Source organism: Anolis sagrei, chromosome 4 (genome assembly GCF_037176765.1).
Source record: "Anolis sagrei isolate rAnoSag1 chromosome 4, rAnoSag1.mat, whole genome shotgun sequence".
NCBI classification, from domain to species: domain Eukaryota; kingdom Metazoa; phylum Chordata; class Lepidosauria; order Squamata; family Dactyloidae; genus Anolis; species Anolis sagrei.
The window spans coordinates 184,068,946-184,095,550 of record NC_090024.1 but is presented as its reverse complement, the minus strand read 5'-3'; positions in this window follow the sequence as shown (position 1 = coordinate 184,095,550).

Sequence of the window (26,605 nt, the reverse complement as noted above, 5' to 3'; positions counted from 1 at the left end):
TCTGGCATTGTCATGCTGCAGGAAAACATTTCCATTTTCATTTTGGACCATAATCACAATTCTCTGATGAATCTCCTTTGGGGTGACACCTTCTGCTGTCAAGTATTCAATGACTGTACATCGTTTAAATTGCATTGACTGACCGTCTGCGCAGGGTTCCATACTTCACACTTTAACAACACAACCGTTCAATGCTAAGGCTTCCTGCCAAAATGGAACTGTAGATGAGAGTCTACAGAACAAGCCAGTACCTGCTGCATACCAGTATTGCCATCTGTTGAGTAGTTACGAAGGAAGAGGTATTACTTTTCATTCAACCCTCATATGTCCACAGGGGGAGTCTAATCATTTTAATTCTCTGACCAAACCCAGCAGTTTTCACTGAGCAAAGGCCAGCAAAACTTAAAGATCTAACAAGATTGGACACTGGCACAAAAATCCAAACGGATCCTGTGCCAAATCCTGTATTTTGAATAGCAGACTGATGGGCAGGAAATGAGAGATGAAACCTTGGACTCTTTCATATGACACAGTTATGGTGTCATGATTCCTCTTTAGTCTTTCTTAGTTCGATGCTATGCAGTCCTGGGATCTGAAGTATGGGTGGGGCATTTAAAGTCCTAAGCTAGAGAGCGCTGGTGCCATCCCAAATTACAGACTCCATGGCACCATAGAATGTTGCCATGGCAGTTGAAGTGGAATCACAGTGCTATAACGGTGTATTGGGAGAGGAACTTCAGTATGGAACCCCCAAATTGGAGGACATGAAGAGAGGCATTATTACCCGCCTGCTTATCAACAGTTGCCAGGCTGACTTAAAAGCTGATTATGTTTGAGTTTCCTTTTACTGTTTCAGTGCTAGTTCTGTGACTTGCATGTGCCTTCACAGAACTTAAAAATGTATCACTTTAGAGCTATTGAAAATAATTCCATTATTTTGCAAACAATCATGTGATCTTTTTTGTATAGAGGCCGAAGTAGAGAATAGAGTCCTCCTGATTAATGGAGCCTGATAAGCAGTAGTTATTGAAATTGTAGGAATGTATCACACCCACTCTCCTGGAGCTGTGCAGAAAGTTTAAGTTTTACTAGAAAATGGGCAGCAAGTTCTTAGATTATATTGCTGATTGACAGAAGTAGCTTTCCATTGCTCCCCCACCTCCCACTCAAAATGTGTATGTGGAGGAGGACATGTATTCCACACCAATTGTGTTTTCCTGTAAAGCAAAAGCTGGTAGGGGGTCCCATATCTGATGGGCTTTTTTGCTGAGAAGTCAGGCGACATATACCAAACAGCTATTGGGCAGCAGCAGTAATGAAACATGTCGGATCTCAAAGCCAGAGTTATAGTGCTCTGCAAAAGTAAGCACGTTGATAGTTTATAGTTCTGATACACTAAAATAATATTTAAAACTGATTATTTTGAGCTAGAATGTCAGTTTTCTGAATATATATATATTAAAAAGACTCCCAATAGGACCAAAGGATTTTGCAAAGGGGCCTGGAACTGCAAACTCTTTTCCCACCCCTCATATTTCTGCCCAGAAAGATCATCCCAGCTGAAGGGTGGGACTTCTTTAGAAAATCCCGATGAACTCCCTAGGGCAGGAAATGGACAGATTGTTTTTCTCTTCAAATCTGGATTCCAAGTGTTCTAGGGGATACTGTGTAGATGGTCTGTGAACATAAACATCAGTAATCAATGAAATCCTGGATGGAAAGGTAGATTCTTTTTCCACATTACAAATACTGGTGTAACCTTCTCTAAACCTTTGAGAAATCCAGTTTGTAGGTATAACTATTTTAACAAGTCTCCTATACATATTCTCACATGATCCAGCCTGTAACATCCTGTTCTCGGCTTGAGTTTACATGCTGTTGCTTCAGACTAATCTGTTTTGTGGATTTCTGATGTAATTCCAAACCAACACACAAGAGCCTTCCAAGGGACAGTGGTGCATAAATGTGCAGACCACACCAGACTGTGGTTGACACTGAGTTAGAGTTATTGGTTTTTATGGGAAATATTATGGCTACATTCAGCCAGGCATCTATATTCATTGTGTTATTTTGTAATGATGAGTGAATGAAACTGTGGCTAGCCTTTGGGATTACAACTCCATGGTAAAGGAGACACATTTAAAATACATTATTAATAAATTTCATTCTTGGAAGAGGTTTAACTCACTGTATGGGTTAAACCCTGGGTTAAGTCCAGGGTGCAATGGTTCCAGCAGCCAAAGATAAACCAACTGTCAAAGATGAGGAGGGTTTTTAAATCATTCAGATGCTGCAGTGTGTGTGTCCAGCCATGGCACTGGACAGAGCTGGAGGCCAGACACCAGCAGGGTGCAGGTGGCTTCTATAAACAGCATTGTTTGCACATAAACAAGCAGCCCCAGAAAATAAAGCAAAACAACCCGTCTTTGTTTGGATATTGTGCTAACTGAGCCAGCAAAGTACTGTTGCTCAGAAGATTTTATTCATCTAAATGATGTCGTAGCAAGCCTAATCCTTCATTTCAAAGACCCTATTTGTAACTCAGTCCATTTAGAGAAGGTCAGTGGTATTATTGAAGCAGGTTTTGCAGGACTGAAGCACTGCGGCTTTTTGTCACCCCTACCCCTTTCGGTTTTACAAATTTCATCTGTGTTTAGCTGCAAGCAGTAGCTGGAGGGTGGGATGGGTTTGTCCAGAAACAATATGTTATTGTGAGCTATTCTTGTCATGATGCAAAAGTCTGGCTTTTAAGGGATGGTGCCTCCTGCTATTTTTGCAGCCAAAGGCAACTAGTGTATAACCTCTATCTGCTACATTTTTATTTATATGATAATACTAAGTTAATGCTATTGGGCAATCTCATTTTAAAATGTGAAATAAAATCCTTTATATGAAAGAAAAAGGAAGATTGTGGAATTTATACCTTTGATCAATAGATCATTAATTTTTGCTATTTTCAGAGCTGCAGTTTACATATTATTAACACTCTGTCCATTTATTAGCCATTATCTCTATGTGCTCAATCAATCAATCAATCATTAATCAACTCACCCGCTTCATAGGAAATCTGTTACAAAACAGGAGCTTTTTTGTTGAGTTCCAGAGCCAGAGAAACAGATGGCAAAAACAGAAGAACGGCCTGCCTCAGGAAAGCATGCTTGCTCCATCAATATTTAACATTTACACAAATTTATTTATTTATTTATTTACTTTATTTGTATACCGCCGTTTCTCAGCCTAGCTGGCGACTCAACGCGGTTTACAACAGGATAAAATCAGTCAACAATATACAATTCAAACAGAAGAGCACAGTACACAATATTACACAACAGCAACAACCAATCCATCTCATAACTAGAGTCGTGATCCAAAATTCATCGTCCATATTTCAATTCCTGTGATCGTCACATTCATTGCACTGATTAATCAAAGGCCTGTTCGAACATCCATGTTTTTAATCTTCTACGGAACACCATAAGCGAGGGAGCTGATCTTACCTCCATGGGAAGGGCGTTCCACAGCCGAGGGGCCACCACAGAAAAGGCCCTGTCTCTCGTCCCCGCCAGCCACACCTGTGAAGCAGGCGGGATAGAGAGCAGGGCCTCCCCAGAAGATCTTAGGGTCCTGGCGGGCTGATAGGCAGAGATACGTTCGGATAGGTAGCTTGGGCCAGAACCGTTTAGGGCTTTAAAGGCCAACGGCAGCACTTTGAATTGAGCCCGGTAGCAAATCGGCAGCCAGTGGAGCTGGCGCAGCAGAGGAGTGGTGTGCTCCCTGCGCTCCGCTCCTGTTAGTATCATGGCTGCCGAACGTTGGACTAGTTGAAGCTTCTGAGCTGTCTTCAAAGGCAACCCCACGTAGAGAGCGTTGCAGTAGTCTAAACGGGATGTAACCAGAGTGTGGACTACCGTGGCCAAGTCAGACTTCCCAAGGTACGGGCGCAGTTGGCGCACGGGTTTTAACTGTGCGAATGCTCCCCTGGTCACCGCTGGAACCTGAGGTTCCAGGCTCAGCGATGAGTCCAGGATCACACCCAAACTGCGAACCTGCATCTTCAGGGGGAGTGCGACCCCATCCAACACAGGTTGTAACCCTATACCCTGTTCGGCCTTATGACTAACCAGGAGAACCTCTGTCTTGTCTGGATTCAGTTTCAATTTGTTCGCCCTCATCCAGACCGTCACAGCGGCCAAGCACCGGTTCAGGACCTCAACAGCCTCCTTAGTAGCAGGTGGAAAGTAATGACAGAGTTGGACATCATCTGCGTACAGATGACATCGCACTCCGAAACTCCGGATGATCTCTCCCAGCGGCTTCATGTATATGTTAAACAACATGGGAGACAGTATTGAACCCTGAGGAACCCCACAAGACAAGGGTTGTCGGGTTGAACAGGAGTCTCCCAGTAACACCTTCTGAGACCGATCCTCAAGGAATGAGCGGAGCCACTGTAAGACAGTACCTCCAAGACCCATCCCCACGAGGCGTCCCAGAAGGATACCGTGGTCGACGGTATCGAAGGCCGCTGAGAGGTCCAGCAGCACCAACAGGGACACACTCCCCCTGTCGAGCTCCCGGCGCAGATCATCCACTAAGGCGACCAAGGCTGTCTCAGTACCATGCCCCGGCCTAAAGCCAGACTGTGCCGGATCCAGATAATCCGTGTCTACCAAGAATGTCTGGGGTTGTGAGGCCACCACATGTTCCAGGACTTTGCCCAAAAAGGGGAGATTGGAAACAGGCCGATAGTTGACGAATTGAGTGGGGTCCAGTGATGGTTTTTTCAACACCGGTTTTATTACAGCTTGTTTTAAGCTGGCTGAAATTTTGCCTTCCCGAAGGGAGGCATTAACCACCACCTTCACCCACTCGGCCAATCCCCCTCTGGCCTCCTTTAGAAGCCAGGATGGGCAGGGGTCTAGGATGCATGTGGTAGCTCTCATTCCTCCAAGCACCTTGTCCACATCCTCGGGTTTCACCAATTGAAATGAATCCATCAAAACTGGACAAGCAGATGCTTGTGTTACATCCTCAGAGACTGCCGTTAATATGGTGTCCAGACCGGAGCGGATCAAAGCGACTTTGTCTGCAAAGAACTGAGCAAAGGCTTCACAGCGAGCTGCCGAGTCATCAGGGCTCCCATCCTGCGTGGTGGGATTTAAAAGGCCTCAAAACAGTTCAGCCGGACAGTTCTTTGCAGACGCAATAGTGGCCGCAAAGAAAGTCTTCTTTGCGGCTTTTATTGCCGCGGCATATGCCCTTAGAAAGGACACAAACCGTGTTCGATTTGGCTCGCTCGGATCCGAACGCCACACGCTCTCTAGTTCCCTCTTTCTTCGCTTCAACGCTGCCAGTTCCTCAGTGAACCAAGGAGCTGGTTTAGCTCGGCTACTTGAGAGGGGACGTTCTGGAGCGATCGTGTCTATTGCCCTAGCCATCTCCCCATTCCAGAGAGCGACCAGGGCATCAACAGGATCATGACCAGCTACTGCCAGAAGGGACAGACACAATTATGCCATCACCACTCAAGCAGGGAACAGAAACTCTCCAAAGCTTTAGGTGCTCTTACTGCCTATTCCAAGGGGGGAAAAACCAGCTGATTCCTAATTCATCCTAAATGCAAACATGTGCTTTTCATCTTAAAAACAGACAACCATCTAAAGCTCTGAGGATAACCTTGGAACTGCAGCACATCCAAATAGCTGGGATTCACTCTGGACCATGCTCTGACTTATAAGAAGCACTACTTGAATATCAAGCAAAAAGTGGGTGCTAGAAATAATATCACATGAAAGCTGACTGGCACAACCTGGTAATCACAACCCGACATCTGCTCTTGCGCTTTGCTACTATGCTGCTGAGTATGCATGCTGAGGGGCAGGAACAGGAAGTAAGGACCATGAGACAATCTCTTGACTTCTCATTCCCCTAGTTTACTGAACAGAGAGGTAGAGGAATGCTTGTGTCATTCAGTTATTTATTGTGTCAGAAGTGAATTGAGAATATAGTTATAATGTATAGAAAAACTACTCAGTATAATGTATACAAAAACTCAATTAGTAAACTGCAGGGGAATGAGAGGCCTGCTCCACTGCCCAGTTGTTTCCTCCTCCCTCCCTCATCCCATAGCCATTTAATGGCTGCAGCAACATCCTCTGGCAGAGTTCAGACATGTACTGCATACACAGAGCAACTATGTACCAGATACTATCTTATCTCAGAAACTATCCAGAGATATACCTAGTTTCTACTTGAATGGGGGACCGCCAAGAAATATCAGGTGCTATACACTATGCAAGTATTTTAGAGGAGTGCACCTTAGAGTATTTCTTACTTATGTAAATCCTATTAAATATGTGGATTACTATAAGACAACAGAAGAAGACACACACACAAACTCAAATAAGTCCAGGTCTTAAAGTAGGTCTTTTTTGAGTGGGGAAAAAACTGACCACCTCAGCTAAATGTTAGCAACAGAATACATATGATGTCTCCCTGAGGCACAGAATGCTGATCACTCTTTTTTGGATGGATGCATTGCAGCTTAACAATATTGCATTAGTGAAACATTTTATGATTGCAGATAGATGCATGTGTATATGTGTAAACTAGGTTCTTGCAACTAAGTTCTAACTGAGAGTCAACCTGCATCCTTACTATAGCAAAATATTAATTCTCCAAGGTTGGAAAGACAAATATTGACCACCCATTGTTCAAAAATCCACTGATTGTACACTTTTAATCTTGCACTAATGTGCATTCAGCAGACATTAACTCCAAGTAAATATGTTGCTCGAATCTTATTGATAGTCCCAACTAGAATTAACCCATTGAAACAATCGGATTTATATAGTATTTGACCTTTCAAGAACTGATTTAATGAGACTACTTTAGCTGGAAGTACCAATAATACTCAAGCCATGACCTATCCATGGCACTTTAAAGGCTGGCTAATGAATTCCAGTATGGATTGTCTTTCATAGGCAAGAGGCTACTTTAACAGATGCCTTAAGTGGACAGATAAGATTGTTAGTTTATCTGGGTATCTGCTGCAGAGAGACGAAATGAGAGCACTGCCCCTGTAAATGAGAATTTTTTTCGCAAACCCATGATCCTTTAGTTCACAGTCCCCAAATTTTCAGCATTGCAGTTATTTAAAACTTCAGTTGAGCATGTAGAGATCCAGTTTTGGTATTCAAAGAAGAAGAAAAAGGCAAAGTTACCAAGGGAATGCAAGTGCAGCAAATAAATGATATGAACTATTTCCAATGTCTCACTCTGCAACACTTAAAATCTCTCCACTGAAGGAAAATTTCATTGGGGGAGGGGGCAAGACTGCTGTCTTAAGTTGCTCAATGTTGCAATCCAATCATCTCAGTGGCCACCTTGGAGTCGATTCAGCCCTGGCTGAGTCTCTCTGGCCTGTGTAGATGGGCCTGTGGGCTCTGGAGCAGGGGAAAACAAGCTGCCTCACTCCACAATTTGACATCTTGGGGTTATCAAATTACCTTTTCTCAATTATAAAATTTTGCCATTGGGGCCACATTCTGATGCTGTTTGACAGCCACATGTATCTCAGGTTCATTTGTGAAATGTCTGATAGTATGCAGTTTCTGCAGCAAAGTATTCAACTACTACTTGCAATACTGCTCTTGGGACTGCAGAAACTTTGCTAGAAAAAGGAGAGTACAGCTCTTCCCTGGGATTTCTCTGCTTTCCACCTTGATATAATTTTATCTCTTAACTAAGCTTTGGGTGAAGTGAATGTACTCTCACAGCACAATAAAAGCAGTTTCACATAATTTGAACTGCCATGGTTCCATTCTGTAGAAACCTGGAATTTGTTGTTTGGTGAGGTACTTAGAAATGCCTGCTAGAGAGATTTGGGGATATGCCACAGTAGTCTTGAGAATGGATGCAGTAAAACTGCCAAGCAGAGAATTCTGATTTTCTTATCAAACTGCTATAATTATGCACTGACCTCCCCTTTATCCTTCATAGTTACAAATAACAAAGTTGGTTTGAAAGGCAACTCATGGTAACCGGGAGAAAAAAAAAACTCTCCTGGTCTTTCTCATGACCACATGACATGCTCAAGGGCTCTCCCAAAGCTTCTGCTTTTTGCAGAATGTGCATAGGTCATCTGGCATGACCTCATTAGATCATTGCTGCTAAGGATTCCCTTAGAAGACAGGGAAGTTTCCTGGAGAGCACACAACAATTTCCATTTGCACCGTCTTGCAGTCTTGCCCTGACACATAGTCATATTCCTCCTTATATATATTTTCCACATTCCGCATGGCCTCTTCACCCAGATTATTAATTATCCAGCAAAAGGCTATTAGGGCTAAATATGAAATACAGTATACATTAATACTTGTAATTTCTAAGAATTATCTATATGTATCAGTCTTTAGTAAATATATTATTTGCCTCTACCAGGTCTAATAAGGCTAAAAACTTTTAAAAGTATACTCAATAATAGTACAGCAGACCCTTGCTATCCCTTAGGATTTGGTATCAGGATCAAATGAATACCAATATCTGTAGATGTCCAAATGCCATTATATATAGTAAAATAATATTCCGTATATAAAATGATAAAATTAAGGTTTGGTTTTAGATTTTCTTTTTTCATATTTTGAAGCCGTGAATGGTTGAATCCATGGATGCAGAATCTATGAATATGGAAGGCTGACTGTACTTGGCCGATTAGGCAACTGAATAAAGACTTCTGTTGTACTCATTTTGTTGATTGTGGCAGAAGAATAGGAGAGAAGGTGTGTGTTTTGTTGTAAGGATTTTAATGTGCATGAACAGCCATACAGCTCAGATTACTGCCAAGTTAATAACTACCCTTTACAGTTGATTTTGTACGCTTGTTGGGTGTGTCTGTTGGGCTTCTTCGTGTATCCATTATGGGAAAGAGTTGGTAAGCAAACAAAGCAGTACTTCAGTCAAACGTGGAGGAGGAAAGGAAAAGGAAGGAGATGGGGAAGAAAAACATAACAACTACAGTGACTCATTCACTGAGAAAGATGGTAATATTCTCTACAACATTTTTCATGAGATCTCCTCCATTGCTTCCTGTTCTTTTTTCTTGTTTTATATGACATTTTAACTAGTGTTTGTTTAACTTTATTCATAATATGAACTTATATTGCCCAGAATATATATATATATATATATATATATATATATATATATCCCATTGTTCTACTTTCTGCTTCCCATGAACTCTTTTCACGTGCACTTCTTGGGAAACCTGTGAACCACCAGATGCTTCTGACTGCAGACCGTGTCACTCCCAACCAGCACAGCCATTACTGAAGGCTGATGGGAGGGCCACACATCCCCCATTTCTGTCGAAGGCTTTCATGGCTGGAATCACTGGGTTGTTGTAGGTTATTTCAGGCTATATGGCCATGTTCTAGAGGAATTCTGTCCTGAAGTTTCACCTGTATCTATGGCAAGCATCGCAACCTCTGAGGATGCTTGCCATAGATGCAGGCAAAACATCAGGAGAGAATGCCTCTAGAACATGGCCATATAGCCCGAAAAAGCCTACAATTCCCCATTTCTGCTATAAAAGTACTACAAATCTGGTCTTATGACCAAATGTGGAAGTTAAATCACCTTTTTTAAATTCACTTAATCATAACCTCCTGCTATGGAAATGGTATCTTCCGGGGTGAAAAGAAATATTGCAGTTAGCATCCCAAACAAGTGTTTAGGCTTATCACAAGACTTGTTTTCATGCCTGGCAAATGCCATTTTTAGTTCCCTAATAAAAGGAAAGTGTGCCTCCCTTCCTCTGTAAAACTATGAACGCTGTGTTTTATTCTCTAGGGCATGGCATTTCAGTTCATCCCCACTCCCTTGACAAAGCTCTTGACCTTTCTCTGCCTACTGCTCTTCCATTTAACCAGTTTTCAGTGGGTTGACTCAGTTACAATCAACGGTCTTGTGGCAGTGGGTTCCACAAGCAAATCATAGAACAAACAGGTTCTCATTCCTTCACTCACTGTTCGATTGAAATGTCTCTTTGTGTGTGCCTCAAAATTGGCAGTGAGTAGGAGAGCCTATTTCATTAATGGCTTCATTTTCTTCCTCCTTCCCTTCCGTTTCCTCACTGGGTCGATGTAGAGCTGCGCATGATTCAGCATCAAACTATTTTTGGAATGGAACATACATCCTCCCAAAGCATGAGTGAAAGCCACTGGGCCTTCTCTATTCAGAAATAGCTCACTCTTCTCCCTGTTGGTTAAGAATAATGAGATCTCAATGCTGTCATTGTTTTGCAACAGTGAGCGCTCATTTGCCCGATACGGCTGAGTCAGTTTTACAGGAGGATGTATGATTTTTTTCTATTGATGTTTATGAATATATTGAGGCAGGTGTATAGAGTTGTTAGACAATTTTCTGGGAGGCGGCATGAATGAAAGAAAATGAGAGATGATAAAATAGTTAAGTTTTTGTTTCTCTTTTGTAGAACTGCTTTCAATTATTGTGATAGAGCCATAACCATAGCAGCTGTGTAGTTCTTCTCAGTTATGGTTACTCTTCCTGGAGCTCACGTGTCAAATTCAAGGCCTACAGGTCAAATCCAGCCCACTATGTCTTTTTATGTGGCCCTCCTCCGGATGCTGGACTACAACTCCTGTGTACTAATGAAATATCATCCTAGAGCTGACGGGGGTTGTGTAACATCTGGAAGGCTACAATTTGATCTGGTTAGGTAGGAGAGTGGAATTTGAATTTAGATATAAGTGAATGTCTGAGTTTGGGGGCCCCTAAAGCCAGGCTAGATGTGGCCCTCCAAGGTCATTCTCCCCCCCGCCTCCAACTTTAGACTTGGTGTGGTCCTAAGTCTGAAATGACTTGAAGGCACACAACAACAACCCCAATTAACTTGACTATCTCATCAGCCAAAAGTAGGCCCACACTTCCCATTTAAATACTGGTAAGCTTACTTTGGTTAAAATGGTTCTTAATTTTAAATATTGTTTTATTCTTTCAATTTTTTGCACTAAAAATATGAAATGTGCAGTGTGCATAGAAATTAGTTCTTTTTTTTTTTTCAAACTATAGTCCACCAGTCCACCCCAACAACAATCTGAGGGACCATGAACTGACCCTCTGATTAAAAGGTTTGAGGATCTCTGTCCTTTAACCTTTCCCCACCCGCATGGCCACAAGTACTGTTGGGTTGCAATTCCCATTATCCCCAATCCACATGGCAGATAATCAAAAGTGATAAAAAATGTCATTTAATAACAAACCTGGTAAAAATTAAATAGCACCAACTACCATGTAAATATATATATAGTCGGCCCCTTGTATCCATGGATTCTCCATCCATGGATTCAATGCCCCTTTGAAGGTAAGCATAAGGCTGATGTGAACCTCGATGAAAATTTTCCAGATTGCATAGGAACTATCCAGGTTCTGAGCCCTATTCCCAACTCCCAACACTCAAGAGAGCTAGTGTGCAACCTAGTACAACTGAGAGATGAACAGTTAAAAAACCAAGGATGAATTCGCCACTCCCATGGCAACAATCCTACTGATACATGTGAGTGAAAAGTTCTCAAAAAGACTACCAAAGCCTATGCTTTCTACATGAGTGAACCTACAGTCTTCTTCCCCATAACTTACTGCAGCACAATTTTTCCTTCTGTTTAAGCTTCTCCCTTGCATTTTGATTCCAGCCAGACAAGAATCACCTTGTAAACAAACATAATGCCAACACAATGCGAAATAGCTAGTCAGTTGCACAATTGTGACTCTATTAACTGTAGCCAGTTCAGAATGAGGATAAATGCTTATGTCACTTTGTTCTCATTCAGGCAAGAGAGTACAGGAGAAGATATCAGATGAGAAAGGGGGTCTTTCTGATATAATAAGCACTGCTACATGAGTAAATTGAAAAAGACTGACTTGTGTCCCAAATTGTGAAAAATGGAGGTGCCCCTTCTTTCTTTAGCTCTGTCTTAATTCTACTATTGTTTATATAAAATCATTACAATTTGTTGCATGATTACAATGTTCAATGTGTAAATATCCTTATAATAATCATGTCAAATAAGGTAATATTCCTGTTTCACCAGTAGAAAGCTGAAGCCAACATATTGTTTGATCCCATCAACTTGCAGAAATATATATTCTGAGCTCATGTCATTTGACAGAAGCAGGTTTTAATCTTAGCTGTCTTCTATACTGAACTCTTCTACTGCAAAGTTCTCCCCCACCCCTTCAAAAGATGTTTGCTTTGGAACATTTATCACAACTAATGGAATTACGCACTTCATATGTTTTTAACCAGTTTTTATTTTATAAATTTTATTTGCTTACCATTTTAGCTGTTTTTAGTTTATGGGATATGTTTTATAACTATGTTAAGCAACATTGAATCTTCCTGAAGTTGTAAGTTGCATTGAATCCCCCAGCAAGGATGAGAAATGTGGGTATAAATGAAGCAAATAAACAAACAAACAAATAAATAATAAGGATACATCTCCAAAACCCAAAATACAGAAAGCCCTCCATATCCACGGGTTTCTCACTCACAGATTCTGCCACCCACAGTTTGACAGTATCAAGTACATTCCAAAAAAATCAAAAAATGTTATTGTATATAATAGGACTGAGCATCCATGGATTTTTATATCCATGGGTGAACCAAAACCCCGGCCGATACTAAGGGCCAACTATTTGTTGTAAGTATTTTTAAATGACAGCGTTTGTATACACAAATGTATGAATATATCACAAAATTCTATGAGAAAAGAAATCATAATGTAGAGAGAGGAAGTCTATGGCATAGGACTCATTTTGAACTCCACCATTTTTCAAAAGTGATTAGAGACGACACACAACTCTAAAACTCTAGATGACCTTGCCTAGTGATTTTATGTAGATGTTGAAAAGCATGGGAGGAAAAGATGTGGTGATGCTTTCAAAGGTGATGAATCTTTGAATCAGTTCCTCTTCTTACAGACAAAACAACAGAAGATTTACCAAATGAAAGACCCACTGTCGCTAGTTGTTTTGGAAACCCAACAGAACACAACAGAGACTGCATGTATATTATACTTTTTGGTTTCCCAATATAGCTGGCAGGAAGCTGTAGAAAAGAGAAGTCCTCTGACTGAGTTCATCAGGCTTTTCTTATATTTTAACACATATTTGGAAGCAGTTTAGCACATGCACTGTGTTCTCTTCCTAGTCATCTTTCCTCTTTTAGGCACACTATTAATTTACATTATATTCTGAGATTTTTTTATCATTGCACCATATCAGAGGAATGTCTTGTTCTTCCACACAAAGTGTTTTTCTGTGTCATCTGGACTGCCATTTGGGATATGCGGTTGTCTTTAAGAATGTGCGGTCATTAAAACAGAAAGTATATGAAAGAACAGAGTTTCTCAGACTTTAGCCCTCCAGATTTTGGCTACAGCTACTGGGCAGTGTAATATAACAACATCTGGAGATCTGCTGGGCATTGTAATCCAACAACATCTTTGTCTACCCTATTATAGTCAGCCTTCACATTCACTAGTTATGCAGGACACACAAGAAAGTGAGGAAGAAATCATTTCTTATCTGGGAAATTATTAACATGTACCAAGAAGTTCCTTTTCCAGCCAGTGGGTCAACAATATCTTTCTATCTCTATTAACTGATTAAAAACTCTGAATGGATAAAGCGTGTTAATTGTATTACAAAACAAACAGGCAACGTATCGGTCATACATTTTCTTTCATATATCAGCTTCTACAAAGGATACGACATAAGTCAGGAAAGTGGACTGCATGATGTTATGATGTTCCCAGAACATCATCTCTGGGTTGCTGTGACTTGCTTGTTGCTGCCTGGAGGAATCTTAAGTTGGAAGGTATTAGCTGACCCTGATTTATTCTTTTCTGGAATTCCCCAGGTTTTTGAGTGTTGCTCTATATTTACTGTCCTGATTTTTAGAGTTTTTTTAAATACTGGTAGCCAGATTTTGTTCACTTTCATGGTTTCTTCCTTTCTGTTGAAATTGTCCACATGCTTGTGGATTTCAATGGCTTCTTTGTGTAGCCCTACATGGTAGTTGTTAGGATGGTCCAACATTTCTGTGTCCAGGTTGGTTCATCAGGTGCCTTGCTATGGCTGACTTCTGAGGCCGAATTAGTCTGCAGTGCCTTTCATATTCCATGATTCATGTTTGGGTGCTGCGCAAGAATCAATCAGGGTCAGCTAACACCTTCCAACAAAGGATTCCCCTAGGCAGCAACCAGCAAGGGTTTTGAAGCTGCAAGGCCATTAAATGCTAATCAAGGTGGCCAATTGTAACATCCACACCCTCCTCAAGCAGACAAGAGTTGTTTCTCTCACCCTGGACATTCCACAGATATATAAACCTCACTTGCCTAGTTTCCAACAGACCCCTCAACTTCTCAGGATGCCTGTCATAGATGTGGACAAAATGTCAGAAGAGAATGTTTCTGGAACATGGCCATACAGCCCCGAAAACCCACAGCAACACAGTGATTTTGGCCACAAAAGCCTTTGACAACACATTGAACATCAGCTCTCTTTTACAGACCCTCTGATACTCCACAAAGCACTTTTCATTTTTAAGAGGAGAGAGCTTTCCAAAAGATGAGATACTTCTCCTTGAGGTCTCCTGGATTAGAATATTTGCTAAAACTCCAAATGAAACAAAAACCTGGAAATTGAAAAGACATCTAGTGTTTATCATTGATTTAAAATGAAATGATACAGCTCACATAAGTGTATGGTGATGAAAACGGTTCCTTCCTCTTCTCTGGAGATATAGGTATTTTAAAGGAAGGAGGAAGAAAATAAACTGAAGATTATAGCTCATGCAGAAGAGTGACTGTCTTCTTGCTTCTCATACAAGCTCATTCAGCACAGTGACAGAAGAAAGTGTATCCTCTTCCACTATGTGACCCCCAGATGGTCTACCTATAGCAGCAGTAATGGCCGTTTCAGGAGGCTGTGTGTGCTACTAGTTCAGCAAACGTTTCTCTCTAAATAACAGAGAAGAAGCAATTGTAGCAAACCAGGAATGTCAAAATAAACATGGCCAAACCAAGAGAATGGCAGACTTGGGAGGCAATGGGCTGGTGAAGCAATTCCCCAGTGAGAGAATTCATTCCCGGTTTTGCCTGGTGGCTTTTCACACTGTAAACAACTATATATCATAAGGAAAGTGCACAGGTCATTGAGGCAAATCCCTGAGAGACCAGTATTTACATGGTAGACTTCACTCCATGAGCAAGGCCTGCATTGCGAGTTAAGAGAGCTGGGCTAAAGGTATGCTAACAAACAAACCCATAATCAAGGCTTTAGTTTTCTCATTTCTATCGGGGAGAAGTGCCAAGCCAGTATACACAACCCACTGGCAGAAGCAGCCTATTTGAGAAATTCTTCTCTGGTTGTGTGGCCATCACAATCCACACTTTGGAAGTCAGGACCCAGGCAGGTAAGATGGCTGATGTAGGGACTAAATTTGTGGGGTGGGGCTTTAAAAGTGTCGAGACTCAGGTTTGTCCAGTACACAACATATGGTCCATAAACTTTATTCACTTATTGAAACAGGTCGCGACTGAACATGGTTCGGTCAGTAGCAAGGAGAAAACGTTGAGCATACGCTCAGATCAAAACATGTACATACTACGTTTCATACACATTAAACTTATTATTTTTAACAACAGCTTAAGAAATAATTAAACAACAATGCTATTAATGAAATGAGTAATTAGCATCATATGCTACTTTATTACTTTGGTTGGCCATTTTAGCCTCTTTTAATTTAATCTGCTTTTTAAAAACAATGACTTTCAATGTAGCATTAATAATTAAGCTACAAAATGCTTGTTGTTACCTATAAAGCCCTAAACAGTTCAGGCTCAGGATATTTGAAAAACCACCTCTCTGCATATAAACCAACAAAAGCATTGCAATCTGTGGAGGAGGCCCTTCTCTCAGTCCCACTTCCATCTCAAGATGTTATTTTGAGTTGTTTTCTAAGTATATTCTGATTATATTTATTTGATTGTTTATTATTTGAAGTGCTTTATTATGTTACGTTTATAGTGTGTATGTATATTTACTCTTTGTTTCATGTTCCCACATTGAATGTTTGCTGTATATATGTTGTACTCCACCCTGAGTCCTCTTCAGGTTGAGAAGGGCAGAATATAAATGTTTTCAATAAATAATAAATTAAATTAATGTTTTTAGCCATTGAATGTTTGCCGATCTTTTGTTGTTCACCACCCTGAGTCTCGTATATTATATAGCAAATTAATGATATATTTCTCAGCAAAACAATTAACTTTATCAAATTAATTATGCAATAAATTATATTGATAACAAATTACTACTGTTTCCCAGCTCTGGTTCAGATTAATCTCTTCTTTGTTACTTTCCTTGTTCTGAAGCCGAGCCCTAGTTTAACTAGACTTTGAAGAACATAAGTGTCAATTAAAACAGGGATATAAATAAGCAACAACAAAGGCTGATCTGATACCATCATATTTGCACAGTGTGCAAATACAAATATATATTTTCTAGTGGTTTGGAAAAGATGAAAACAAAACCAGAAATGTTTATCTTGCAAGTCATTATCAAAGGCTTTTGCGCTTGAACTCTGTTCAACAATTACATAGATAATGAAATCTGTGGGCCTAAAATAAAGGTAGGGAAATTTTAGTTTCTTCTCCATGAAGATTTTTTTTAAAAAGTTCTCTTGTAAATATGAAGAAACATGGGTGTTTCCTACCCAAATTTGGAAGGGACATCGTTCATTTTCAACACTTACATTTAAAACGTGTGTCTATTTCTATGATGGAAGGAATGCATTGTCTCTGCTTGTCCATGTAGCTGTTCAAAATGAGGAGTCTTTCAGAAAAAAATAGGTAGTAACTCTAATTTTGCACTAATGTAGTAACAATATAGGAACTGAAAACCCATAGCTAAGCCATGAAAGTCCTGGGCTAGAGTTTTCCTTTTATTAAAAAATCCTAAATTTGAAATATGAAAGCATTGACAGCATTTGGCAAATTCTGATATATTTTTTTTATTAAAAAGATCTCAAATCACATTCTCATGAAGGACACTTAATTCTGTGCTTGACTCTGGCCCCCATATTTAATCCTGAAGGAACACAGTGAATGGTTTGCTGTTATAGTGCAATAAAGCTCTGGTCGTAACCTGTTAACTACTGAACATCACTATTCAGATGCCTTTACGGCACACTAGGAGTAAAATAATATTGCATCAACACTACGACATCATACCGTAATAGCTTTCTTATGGATAAATGCATATCAATTAAGTGGTTTTTGAAGAGGACATCATGAAGAGAAGACTTCTGGGATGGCGAAAATGGCCAATTTATAGAGATATATTAATGAAAAATTCAAATAATATGAAACTCCACGAAGATTTTAAAAAGACATTTCCTAACATTACATGGTTGCATTATTTACAGATTAGAGACTATTATAACCATGATAAAAAGCTGGGATTTAATTGGGAGGAATCAAGATGGGATAAGATATTAAAACTGGAGAAGAAATTAATATCAAATATCTATAATGTATTACTGATTTGGCTAACCAAAAAAGAACAGATTAAATCCTGTATGATCAAATGGGCTCAAAATTTAAGAAGACCAATTCAAATAAGAGAACGGGAACAAATGTGGAACAAAAAACTTAAGTATACTTATGTAATGGACCTAAAAGAAAATTGGTTAAAAATGTTCCACAGGTGATATACCACATCTAAACAATTGGCCCATATGTATAAAAATGTATCGGACAAGTGCTGGAAATGTCATGAGCAAGTTAGATCTTTTTATCATATGTGGTGGACTTGTAAAATAGCATCCAAATACTGGACAAAAATTCATGAAGAGACGCAAAGAAGTTTAAAAAGAGACTTCTCCAAAAAACCAGAATATTACCTCTTGGGTTTTACAGATTTAGAGTTAGAATTAAGTGAGGAGGAAGACAAACTTTTTACATTTATCACGACAGCCACCAGAATTGTTTTTGCAAAGGAATGGAAACAAGAGCAAAATCCATCCACAGAACTGTGGTTGGACAAAATGAGAAAAATAAAAGACATGGACGAATTGACATTTTTATTGAAGAATATGGGAAATATATTAAAAAGAGCAAATTGGGATCTCTTTCACAACTATCTGGAAAATTTGAAGAATCAGTAACTAAAATAAACATTTTAATTTTAAAAAGTTTTGACTAAAAGAAAGGACATTAACCAAGAAGATGGAATGAAAGTCAATTTTAATTTTAATGTTAATTTTATTTTTTTTAATTTTTAATTTTTTTCTCCTCTTCTCTTTTTCCTTTTCTTCTTTCTCTTCTTTCCTATAATGGTATTGTTAATGGTATTGTTATGTCTGCATAATGGTGTTATGCAGAAATAGCATTACTGTGGCTTAATGACTATATTTAAAGCAGTTTTGAGCAGGACAACTGACTAATGTAATCAGCACATGAGAAAAACATCAAAATGGCAGAGCATGTTGTGGTCTGTTTCTCTTCCTGTGCTACCTCTTGAAGAGAGATTTAGGCAGGGATTAATGTGGCATAATGACATTGTTCTGGAATACAGTTATTAAAGCCATATTTCTAAAATTCAGCTGCTATCAACAATGCTATGGATTTTGAAGAGGCACAAATACAGAGCAAAAGCAAAAAACATGCCAAGCAAACCCTTGTCATGACCGTCGTCCACCTGGAAATCTATGTCCTCCAAGTGAACGACCATGTGGATCTGGAATAGGTCTTCAAAGTCACAGACTGACTTCCAAGACTCTACCCTAGAAAGACAATCATATTTGCCCATGAGGGATTATCTATGAATGAAAAATGAACCCTTGGAAGACTATCATACTCAGTCATGAGTGATCACCAATGATGATGACTTCTAAAATATATAAAATCACAATCATAGACTTGTAGAGTTGGAAAGGACATCCGGTCTAACTTCTTGCCATGCACTTTTGACAGATGACCATCCAATCTCTGCTTAAAACTTCAGAGGAGGAGACTCCAAGGTAGCATATTCTATTGTCAAACAGTTCTTACCATTAGGAAGTTCTTACTCATGTTTCTGTGGAATCTCTTTTGAATCACTTGTTCCGTGCCCTAGTCTTTAGAGCAGCACAAATCAAGCTTGCCCCCCTCTTTAATGCGACATTCTTTCAAATATTCAAACATGACTATCACTTGCATCTACCAGCCTTCTTTTCTTCCAGCTCTCCAAGCTGTTCCTCATAAGGTTGGCTTCCAAACCTCTGATCATTTTGATCACCCTTTTCTGGACACATTCCAGCTTGTCAATTTCATTTTTGAATTGTCATGCCCAGAACTGGACGCAATATTTATATTGAAGCAAACCAAACACAAAATGCAAGTCTCAACAGATGATGGCATTAGCACAGATGAAAAAACTGCAGATCGTACTATTATAGTACAAACATGGCAAACATTAACAAGCTATTAATATTAAGAACTGAAGCAGTTCTTGTATAACCTAGCATAACAGTGTGTTCTGATAAGAATCTTAGAAAGAAATTACCTGTTTGAAAAAAGATGTTGGCAATGATATGGAGATCACCCTTCATTGTGGCATATGATGTGGAAATGTTGAGAAACTGCTTCTTTTTTGCTAGATTGTTAGAATACATTCATTTATCATTAGAAAGATCTTTGGTAGATACACCAGTTCTTTACATTCCTGGGATGTGGAATTTCACTGAGGGCCAGTCTTATTGGATCCTGCATGCTTTCCCAAGATAGAAAGGTAAACATTCACCACCTACTGATCAATGTCTTACTGCTTTAGCTATGCATGCATATATATTACATACAAGTCAAATTCAAGAAAACATATTTTTAGAAATAGAGTTAGCTTAAAACCATACAGATGGCGACGCGCTAGAGACTTCCGGTTAAGATGGCGACGCGCTAGCAGCAACTTCTCACGCCGGGCTGGTGAAATCCCCTCAATCCGGGTTGAATCGGTGCCATCCACCCCCATCCTGCTTTCCCTGCATCGGGTCTCTGACCGGCGACACCCCATGTCCCTGAAGAGGGTCGTGGGAGGCTGACCAGAGAGAGACACCCCGGGAAATAGAAGGAAGAAGAGGGAGATGAGGAGGTAGAGCGGAGGCCATTATTTCATCTAGGCTGGAGCTCGGCTGAGCTTGCTCCCTCCCAATCTACTTACCCGGATTGCTGGACTTGCCCAGGCTGAGGTCGGCCACTAACGGGGACTGAGTCGAGCGGGTTCGAGCCGTGAGGGGAGCTGCGGTCTTCCCTGGGCCTTGCCTTTTCGTGTTGGGCCGCAGAGTGGCGGCCGGATGACGGAGCCGCCTTAGACCCCTCTTGCAGTCAATTGCTTCCCTGGCTTCCCGGCTCGGCGGCGGGGACAAACAAGCCGCTCGGCCCCCCCTCCATCTGTTGTTTGGCGGTCAGAAGAAACTCCTGGTTGGTGAGCCCTTTCCTCGGGCATCGGCGGGCACCGTCCCTGTACCCAGCTGGGAGTGGCCGGGCTCTTCGACGTCTGGGACCAACTGACGTCGCCTCCGCGACTCCGTTTGTCGGAGGCCAAGAGGCCCAGGCCCTCCAATGTCTAGCCGCGAGTTGCCTCCCGCCCGATATCCCATTCCCGGAGGAGCTTTGGGGCGGCTGGGCTGGGCCCCACACAAGCGGGGTTGTGGCTCTTCCGCACCTCTAGGTGGCGCTGCCTTGTTTTGTTCTAATCCCGAGGACCATCCTCCGCAGCCCATCTTCGGCGGAGGCCCCAGAGCCTGCTGGGCTGGCGCGCTCGGGAGATGACGCACGGGCGCCGTAAAGCGTCGCGACCCGCGCCTTAACCCTGCAGAGGCCAGCAGTTTTGTTGAGACTTCTACATCGACCCACCAACTGGGGGCGGAAACTTCCCTTCGGATCATAACTGCTGCTACAGGACAGAATTAACACCGGCTGTCGCCTTGGAACTGCCATCTTGTCATTACCACCTCATCCGCCTTTACTCCGGAAGAAGCTGAACTGAATACCATATTACCAGCTTAATATCAGATCTGGAGCCTTTATGGCTATCCTTATCCAATATTCCTTGTGAAGTGTTATAACAGCCGCATTGTTATCATAGGAATTACAATTGTCTTGCTAAACGCTGCTAACCTCCATCCGCTAGCACTTTACCCATTAGTGGAATTGCACTTTAAAACTTGTGCACTTTAATTCTATTGCACCACACTACTGCACTTTAGTCCTTAATAACGTTAGCACTTAAGAACTCTGGAACGTTAACCTTTGCACTTTACTTCCTGCTATACTTGAATACCCATGTCGGCCCTCATCCTATGGTATTTGCTAATAATACTGCTAGCAAACTGGGAAGGGGATAGAGGGTGGAGTGGGGGGGGAAATCATAGAAACATCAGAGCAGAGCCAGGATTAAACTGGAAGGAGGTAGGACGGCAAAAGGTGGGACCAGTAGAGGGAACAACCGGGAAGGAGTTATGGGATAGGACCACAATCTTGAGGTGCAACATGGATGGAGAGGGGCATTCCATTGGCCGAGGGGTTCCCATAGAAACTATAACGGGGAGGGGGAGATGCGGGAAAGGGAGACCATCAATTCGGCTCAAAAGGGATAGAAAATTAACAACCCAAATTTGGCCTACGGAGAGAAAAAGAAATCCAAAAATTTTAACAACTTGTAATTGGTCTCCTGACAAGGTAAGTGGGTGTACCCAGGACGGCGGTCCCTCTGGGTTGAAGATGGTGCTGTTGAACGCCAGATCTGTCAACGGTAAAACATCTTTCATCCAGGACATAATTCTGGAGGAACGGGCAGATTTGGCGTGCATTACGGAGACCTGGTTGGACGAAGCTGGAGGAGTAAATTTGACCCAGCTTTGCCCCCCAGGGTTCTCCGTACAGCACCAATCGAGACCTGGAGGGCGGGGAGGCGGAGTAGCGGTAGTCTATAAAAATTCAATCCCCCTGACCAGAGGCCCCATCCCGCAGTCAACTCATTTTGAATGTGTCCACCTGAAGGTGGGTGACCGGGACAGAATAGGGATTCTGTTAGTGTACCGCCCACCTCGCTGCACTACAGTCTCCCTACCTGAGCTAGCAGGGGTGGTCTCGAGCCTGGCATTGGAGTCCCAACGGCTTCTTGTGCTGGGGGACTTCAATGTACACGCCGAGACTACCCTAGTTGGAGCAGCTCAGGACTTCATGTCTTCCATGGCAACCATGGGGCTGTCCCAACGAGTAACTGGCCCCACTCACAGTGCTGGACACACATTGGATTTGGTTTTCTGCCAGGGATGGGAGCAAGGTGGCGGGGTTGAGGAGTTATCCATCTCTCCGTTGCCATGGACCGACCACCATCTGGTCAGCTTTAGACTTACTGCACCTCCTAACCTCTGCAGAGGTGGGGGACCCACTAAGTTGGTCCGCCCCAGGAGACTTATGGATCTGAATGGATTCCTGATGGCTCTTGGGGATTTTCCTGCCGCCTCGGTTGGTGATCCTGTTGATGCCCTGGTGTCCCTCTGGAACGGGGAGATGGCCAAGGCAATAGACATGATCGCTCCAGAACGTCCCCTCTCAAGTAGCCGAGCTAAACCAGCTCCTTGGTTCACCGAGGATCTGGCAGCAATGAAGCGAAAAAAGAGGAGACTAGAGCGCGTGTGGCGTTCAGACCCGAGCGAGTCAAATCGAGCACGGTTTGTTGCCCTATTAAGGGCATATGCCGTGGCAATAAAGGCGGCAAAGAAATCCTTCTTTGCGTCCAATATTGCGTCCGCAAAGAACCGTCCGGCTGAGCTGTTTCGAGTTGTCAGAGGCCTATTAATCCCCACCACTCCGGATGGGAGCCCTGACAACTCGACGGCCCGCTGTGAAGCATTTGCGTGGTTCTTCGCGGACAAAGTCGCTTTGATCCGCTCGGACCTGGATACCACGTTAACAGCGGTCTTTGAGGATGTAACAAGAGCACCTGTCTGTCCGATTTTGTTGGATTCGTTTCAATTGGCGAAACCTGAGGATGTGGACAAGGTGCTTGGAGGAATGAGGGCAACCACATGCATCCTAGACCCCTGCCCATCCTGGCTTCTAAAGGAGGCCAGAGGGGGATTGGCCGAGTGGGTGAAGGTGGTGGTTAATGCCTCCCTTCGGGAAGGCAAAATTCCAGCCAGCTTAAAACAAGCTGTAATAAAACCGCTGTTGAAAAAACCATCACTGGACCCCACTCAATTCGTCAACTATCGGCCTGTTTCCAATCTCCCCTTCTTGGGCAAAGTCCTGGAACGTGTGGTGGCCTCACAACTCCAGGCATTCTTGGTAGACACTGATTATCTGGATCCGGCACAGTCTGGCTTTAGGCCGGGACATGGTACGGAGACAGCCTTGGTCGCCTTAGTGGATGATCTCCGGCGTGAGCTAGACAGGGGGAGTGTGTCCCTGTTGGTTCTGCTGGACCTCTCAGCGGCCTTCGATACCGTCGACCACGGTATCCTTCTGGGGCGCCTCGCAGGAATGGGCCTGGGGGGCACTGTTTTACAGTGGCTCAGGTCCTTCCTAGAGGATTGCACCCAGAAGGTGTTACTGGGGGACAACTGCTCGTCCTCACAACCATTGACTTGTGGGGTCCCGCAGGGTTCAATATTGTCCCCCATGTTGTTTAACATCTACATGAAGCCGTTGGGAGAGATCATCCGGAGTTTCGGGGTGTGGTGTTATCTGTACGCAGATGACGTCCAACTCTGTCACTCCTTTCCACCCACTACTAAGGAGGCTGTTCAGGTCCTGAACCGGTGCTTGGCTGCTGTGTCGGACTGGATGAGGGCTAACAAATTGAAACTTAATCCAGACAAGACAGAGGTACTCCTGGTCAGTCGCAAGGCCAAACAGGGTATAGGGTTATGGCCTGTGCTGGACGGGGTCGCACTCCCCCTGAAGACGCAGGTTCGCAGCTTGGGTGTGACCCTGGATTCTTCGCTAAGCTTGGAACCCCAGGTTTCAGCGGTTTCCAGGGGAGCATTTGCACAATTAAAACCTGTGCGCCAGCTGCGCCCATATCTTGGGAAGTCTGACTTGGCCACGGTAGTCCATGCTCTTGTCACATCCCGCATAGATTACTGCAACGCGCTCTACGTGGGGTTGCCCGTGAAGACTGCCCAGAAGCTTCAGATGGTCCAGCGTTCGGCAGCCAGGTTGTTAACGGGAGCGGCTCTCAGGGAGCACACCACTCCTCTGCTGAGCCAACTCCACTGGCTGCCAATTCGCTACCTGGCACAATTCAAGGTGCTGGCTTTAGCCTATAAAGCCCTAAACGGTTCCGGCCCCACCTACCTCTCCGAACGCATCTCCTCCTATGAGCCGGCAAGGACGTTAAGATCGTCCGGGGAGGCCCTGTTCTTGGTCCCGCCAGCGTCACAGGCGCGGTTGGCGGGGACGAGAGACAGGGCCTTCTCGGTGGTGGCCCCTCGGCTATGGAATGCCCTACCCATGGACATCAGGCAGGCCCCTTCGTTGCTAGCATTCCGGAGGAGGACCAAGACGTGGCTCTACAAACAGGCATTCGGTCAACAATGCAATTGAACTCACAATGACGGCATTACTGAACAAGGAACGGCTAAAGGATTATGAGAACGAGATCTGATTTCATTCAGGCGTAGATGATTATTTGTTGTATGTCTGTGTATGTTATGTCTTATTTATTGTAATTGTTATTAATCGCACTGTAAACCGCATAGAGTCGCCGTATCAGGCTGATATATGCGGTATAAAAGAAAAGCAAATAAATAAATAAATAAATAAATAAAATTTAGCTTTTTTTCATTTCCTTTGTATTTTCCTCTTGCCTTCTTTCTTTTTTTCTCGCTCTTATTCTTTCACGTTACTTTTTCCCGGAAAGTGGACAGGGTGGGTGCTAATATAATCTCTCTCCAGGGAGATTGGATTCACGCCCACCCTGTCCACCTTTTGTAGAGGCACAAATACAGAGCAAAAGCAACAAACATGCCAAGAGAAAGAAAACATGGTTGTTCCAATGTGCCTTTGATTAATTGGTTCACTAGATGAATTGGCCCTTCTAGTCATAATAACTTAATTATGGCTCTTGCACTTTACTACCATCTCTGCCCCTGTAGTTGTACTGCACTAATCTGACTTGGCCCTTCCAGCCTTAATTTATTATCTGCCTCTTGCACTTCGCCATCAGCCCTGTCCTTGTAGCTGTATTGCTCAAGCCTCTGCCTCATCCCTTAGTTCGGAAATGTCCATATGCTCGGCTACTGGTTGTTGTATGATGAATTATATTAACTTACGTTTTTATTATGTTTGCCTATGTATTATATTGAGTTCTATTTTAACTCTGTTGACTGGGCTTGGTCCCCAGGTAAGCTGCCCCGAGTTCCTTCGGGGAGATGGTGGTGGGATTATGGTAATAATATTTTTAAATGGGCCACAATGGCACAGCGGGTTAAACCGCTAAGCTAACGACTGGAAGGTTGGCAGTTCAAATCCATGAGGTGGGGTGAGCTCCTGTTGTTAGCCCCAGCTTCAGCCAACCTACCAGTTCAAAAACATGCAAATGTGAGTAGATCAATAGGTACCACTCCAGTGGAAAGGTAATGGCCCTCCATGCAATTATGTCAGTTGTCTACAAACAATGCCAGCTCTTTATCTTAGAAGTGGAGATGAGCACTGCCCCCCAGAGTCGGACTCAACTAGACTTAATGTCAAGGGGAAACCTTAACTTTTACTAATATTTTAAAATCCAATGCACCTGATTTTCTCATAGGGAGAATATTATTGCATGCATTTCTCCTGAAAATGTTCAATTTTTTCCTGATGGAAAAACTGATCATAGGTTTAAAATTTCAGAAAATGTTAAATACTTATCTTCTAATGCTATGATTAGCCATATGACTCATTAGTGATGTTATGAAGATTGTGTTCTAACCACCAACCACCAGTATTTCCTAGAGCTGTGGATTGTACAGCTTTGTAGGCTGTAAATTACTGTAATATGCAGAGTTCTTGGGACATAACCTGAAACCAGTTTGCTTGGTACTTTTACTAAGAATTGTAATTCCTATAAAACAAAAAACACATGGTTTATAGCTATTAGTCTCATTTCCTCTGGCTCGCTTGCTGCTTCCAGATTTTCACATGGATTTCAGTTCGAGTCCAGAAAGTTTATTTGATTATACATCCCAAACCACAGCATGCCCTCCAGTCTGTTCCTGCAAAGTTTAAAAATTACTGCATCTTCTATTGAATCGTCTCTAAGGACTGGTGCAAATGGCATAAGCGTCCTTCCAGACTGATAGTGCTTGGCTGGCAAACATTGAAATGCCAGTAATCTTGTTAGCAGATTTCACCCCCCAAGTCTTGCTTAGTCTTGTCCGTAAATCCTGACTCCAACACAATTTACATGGATAATGGAATTTATTCCCAAGGATGTTATGTTTAGAGTTATGCCTCAGGAGATGGATTCAAAAACAAAAGCAGCACAAGACCTAATT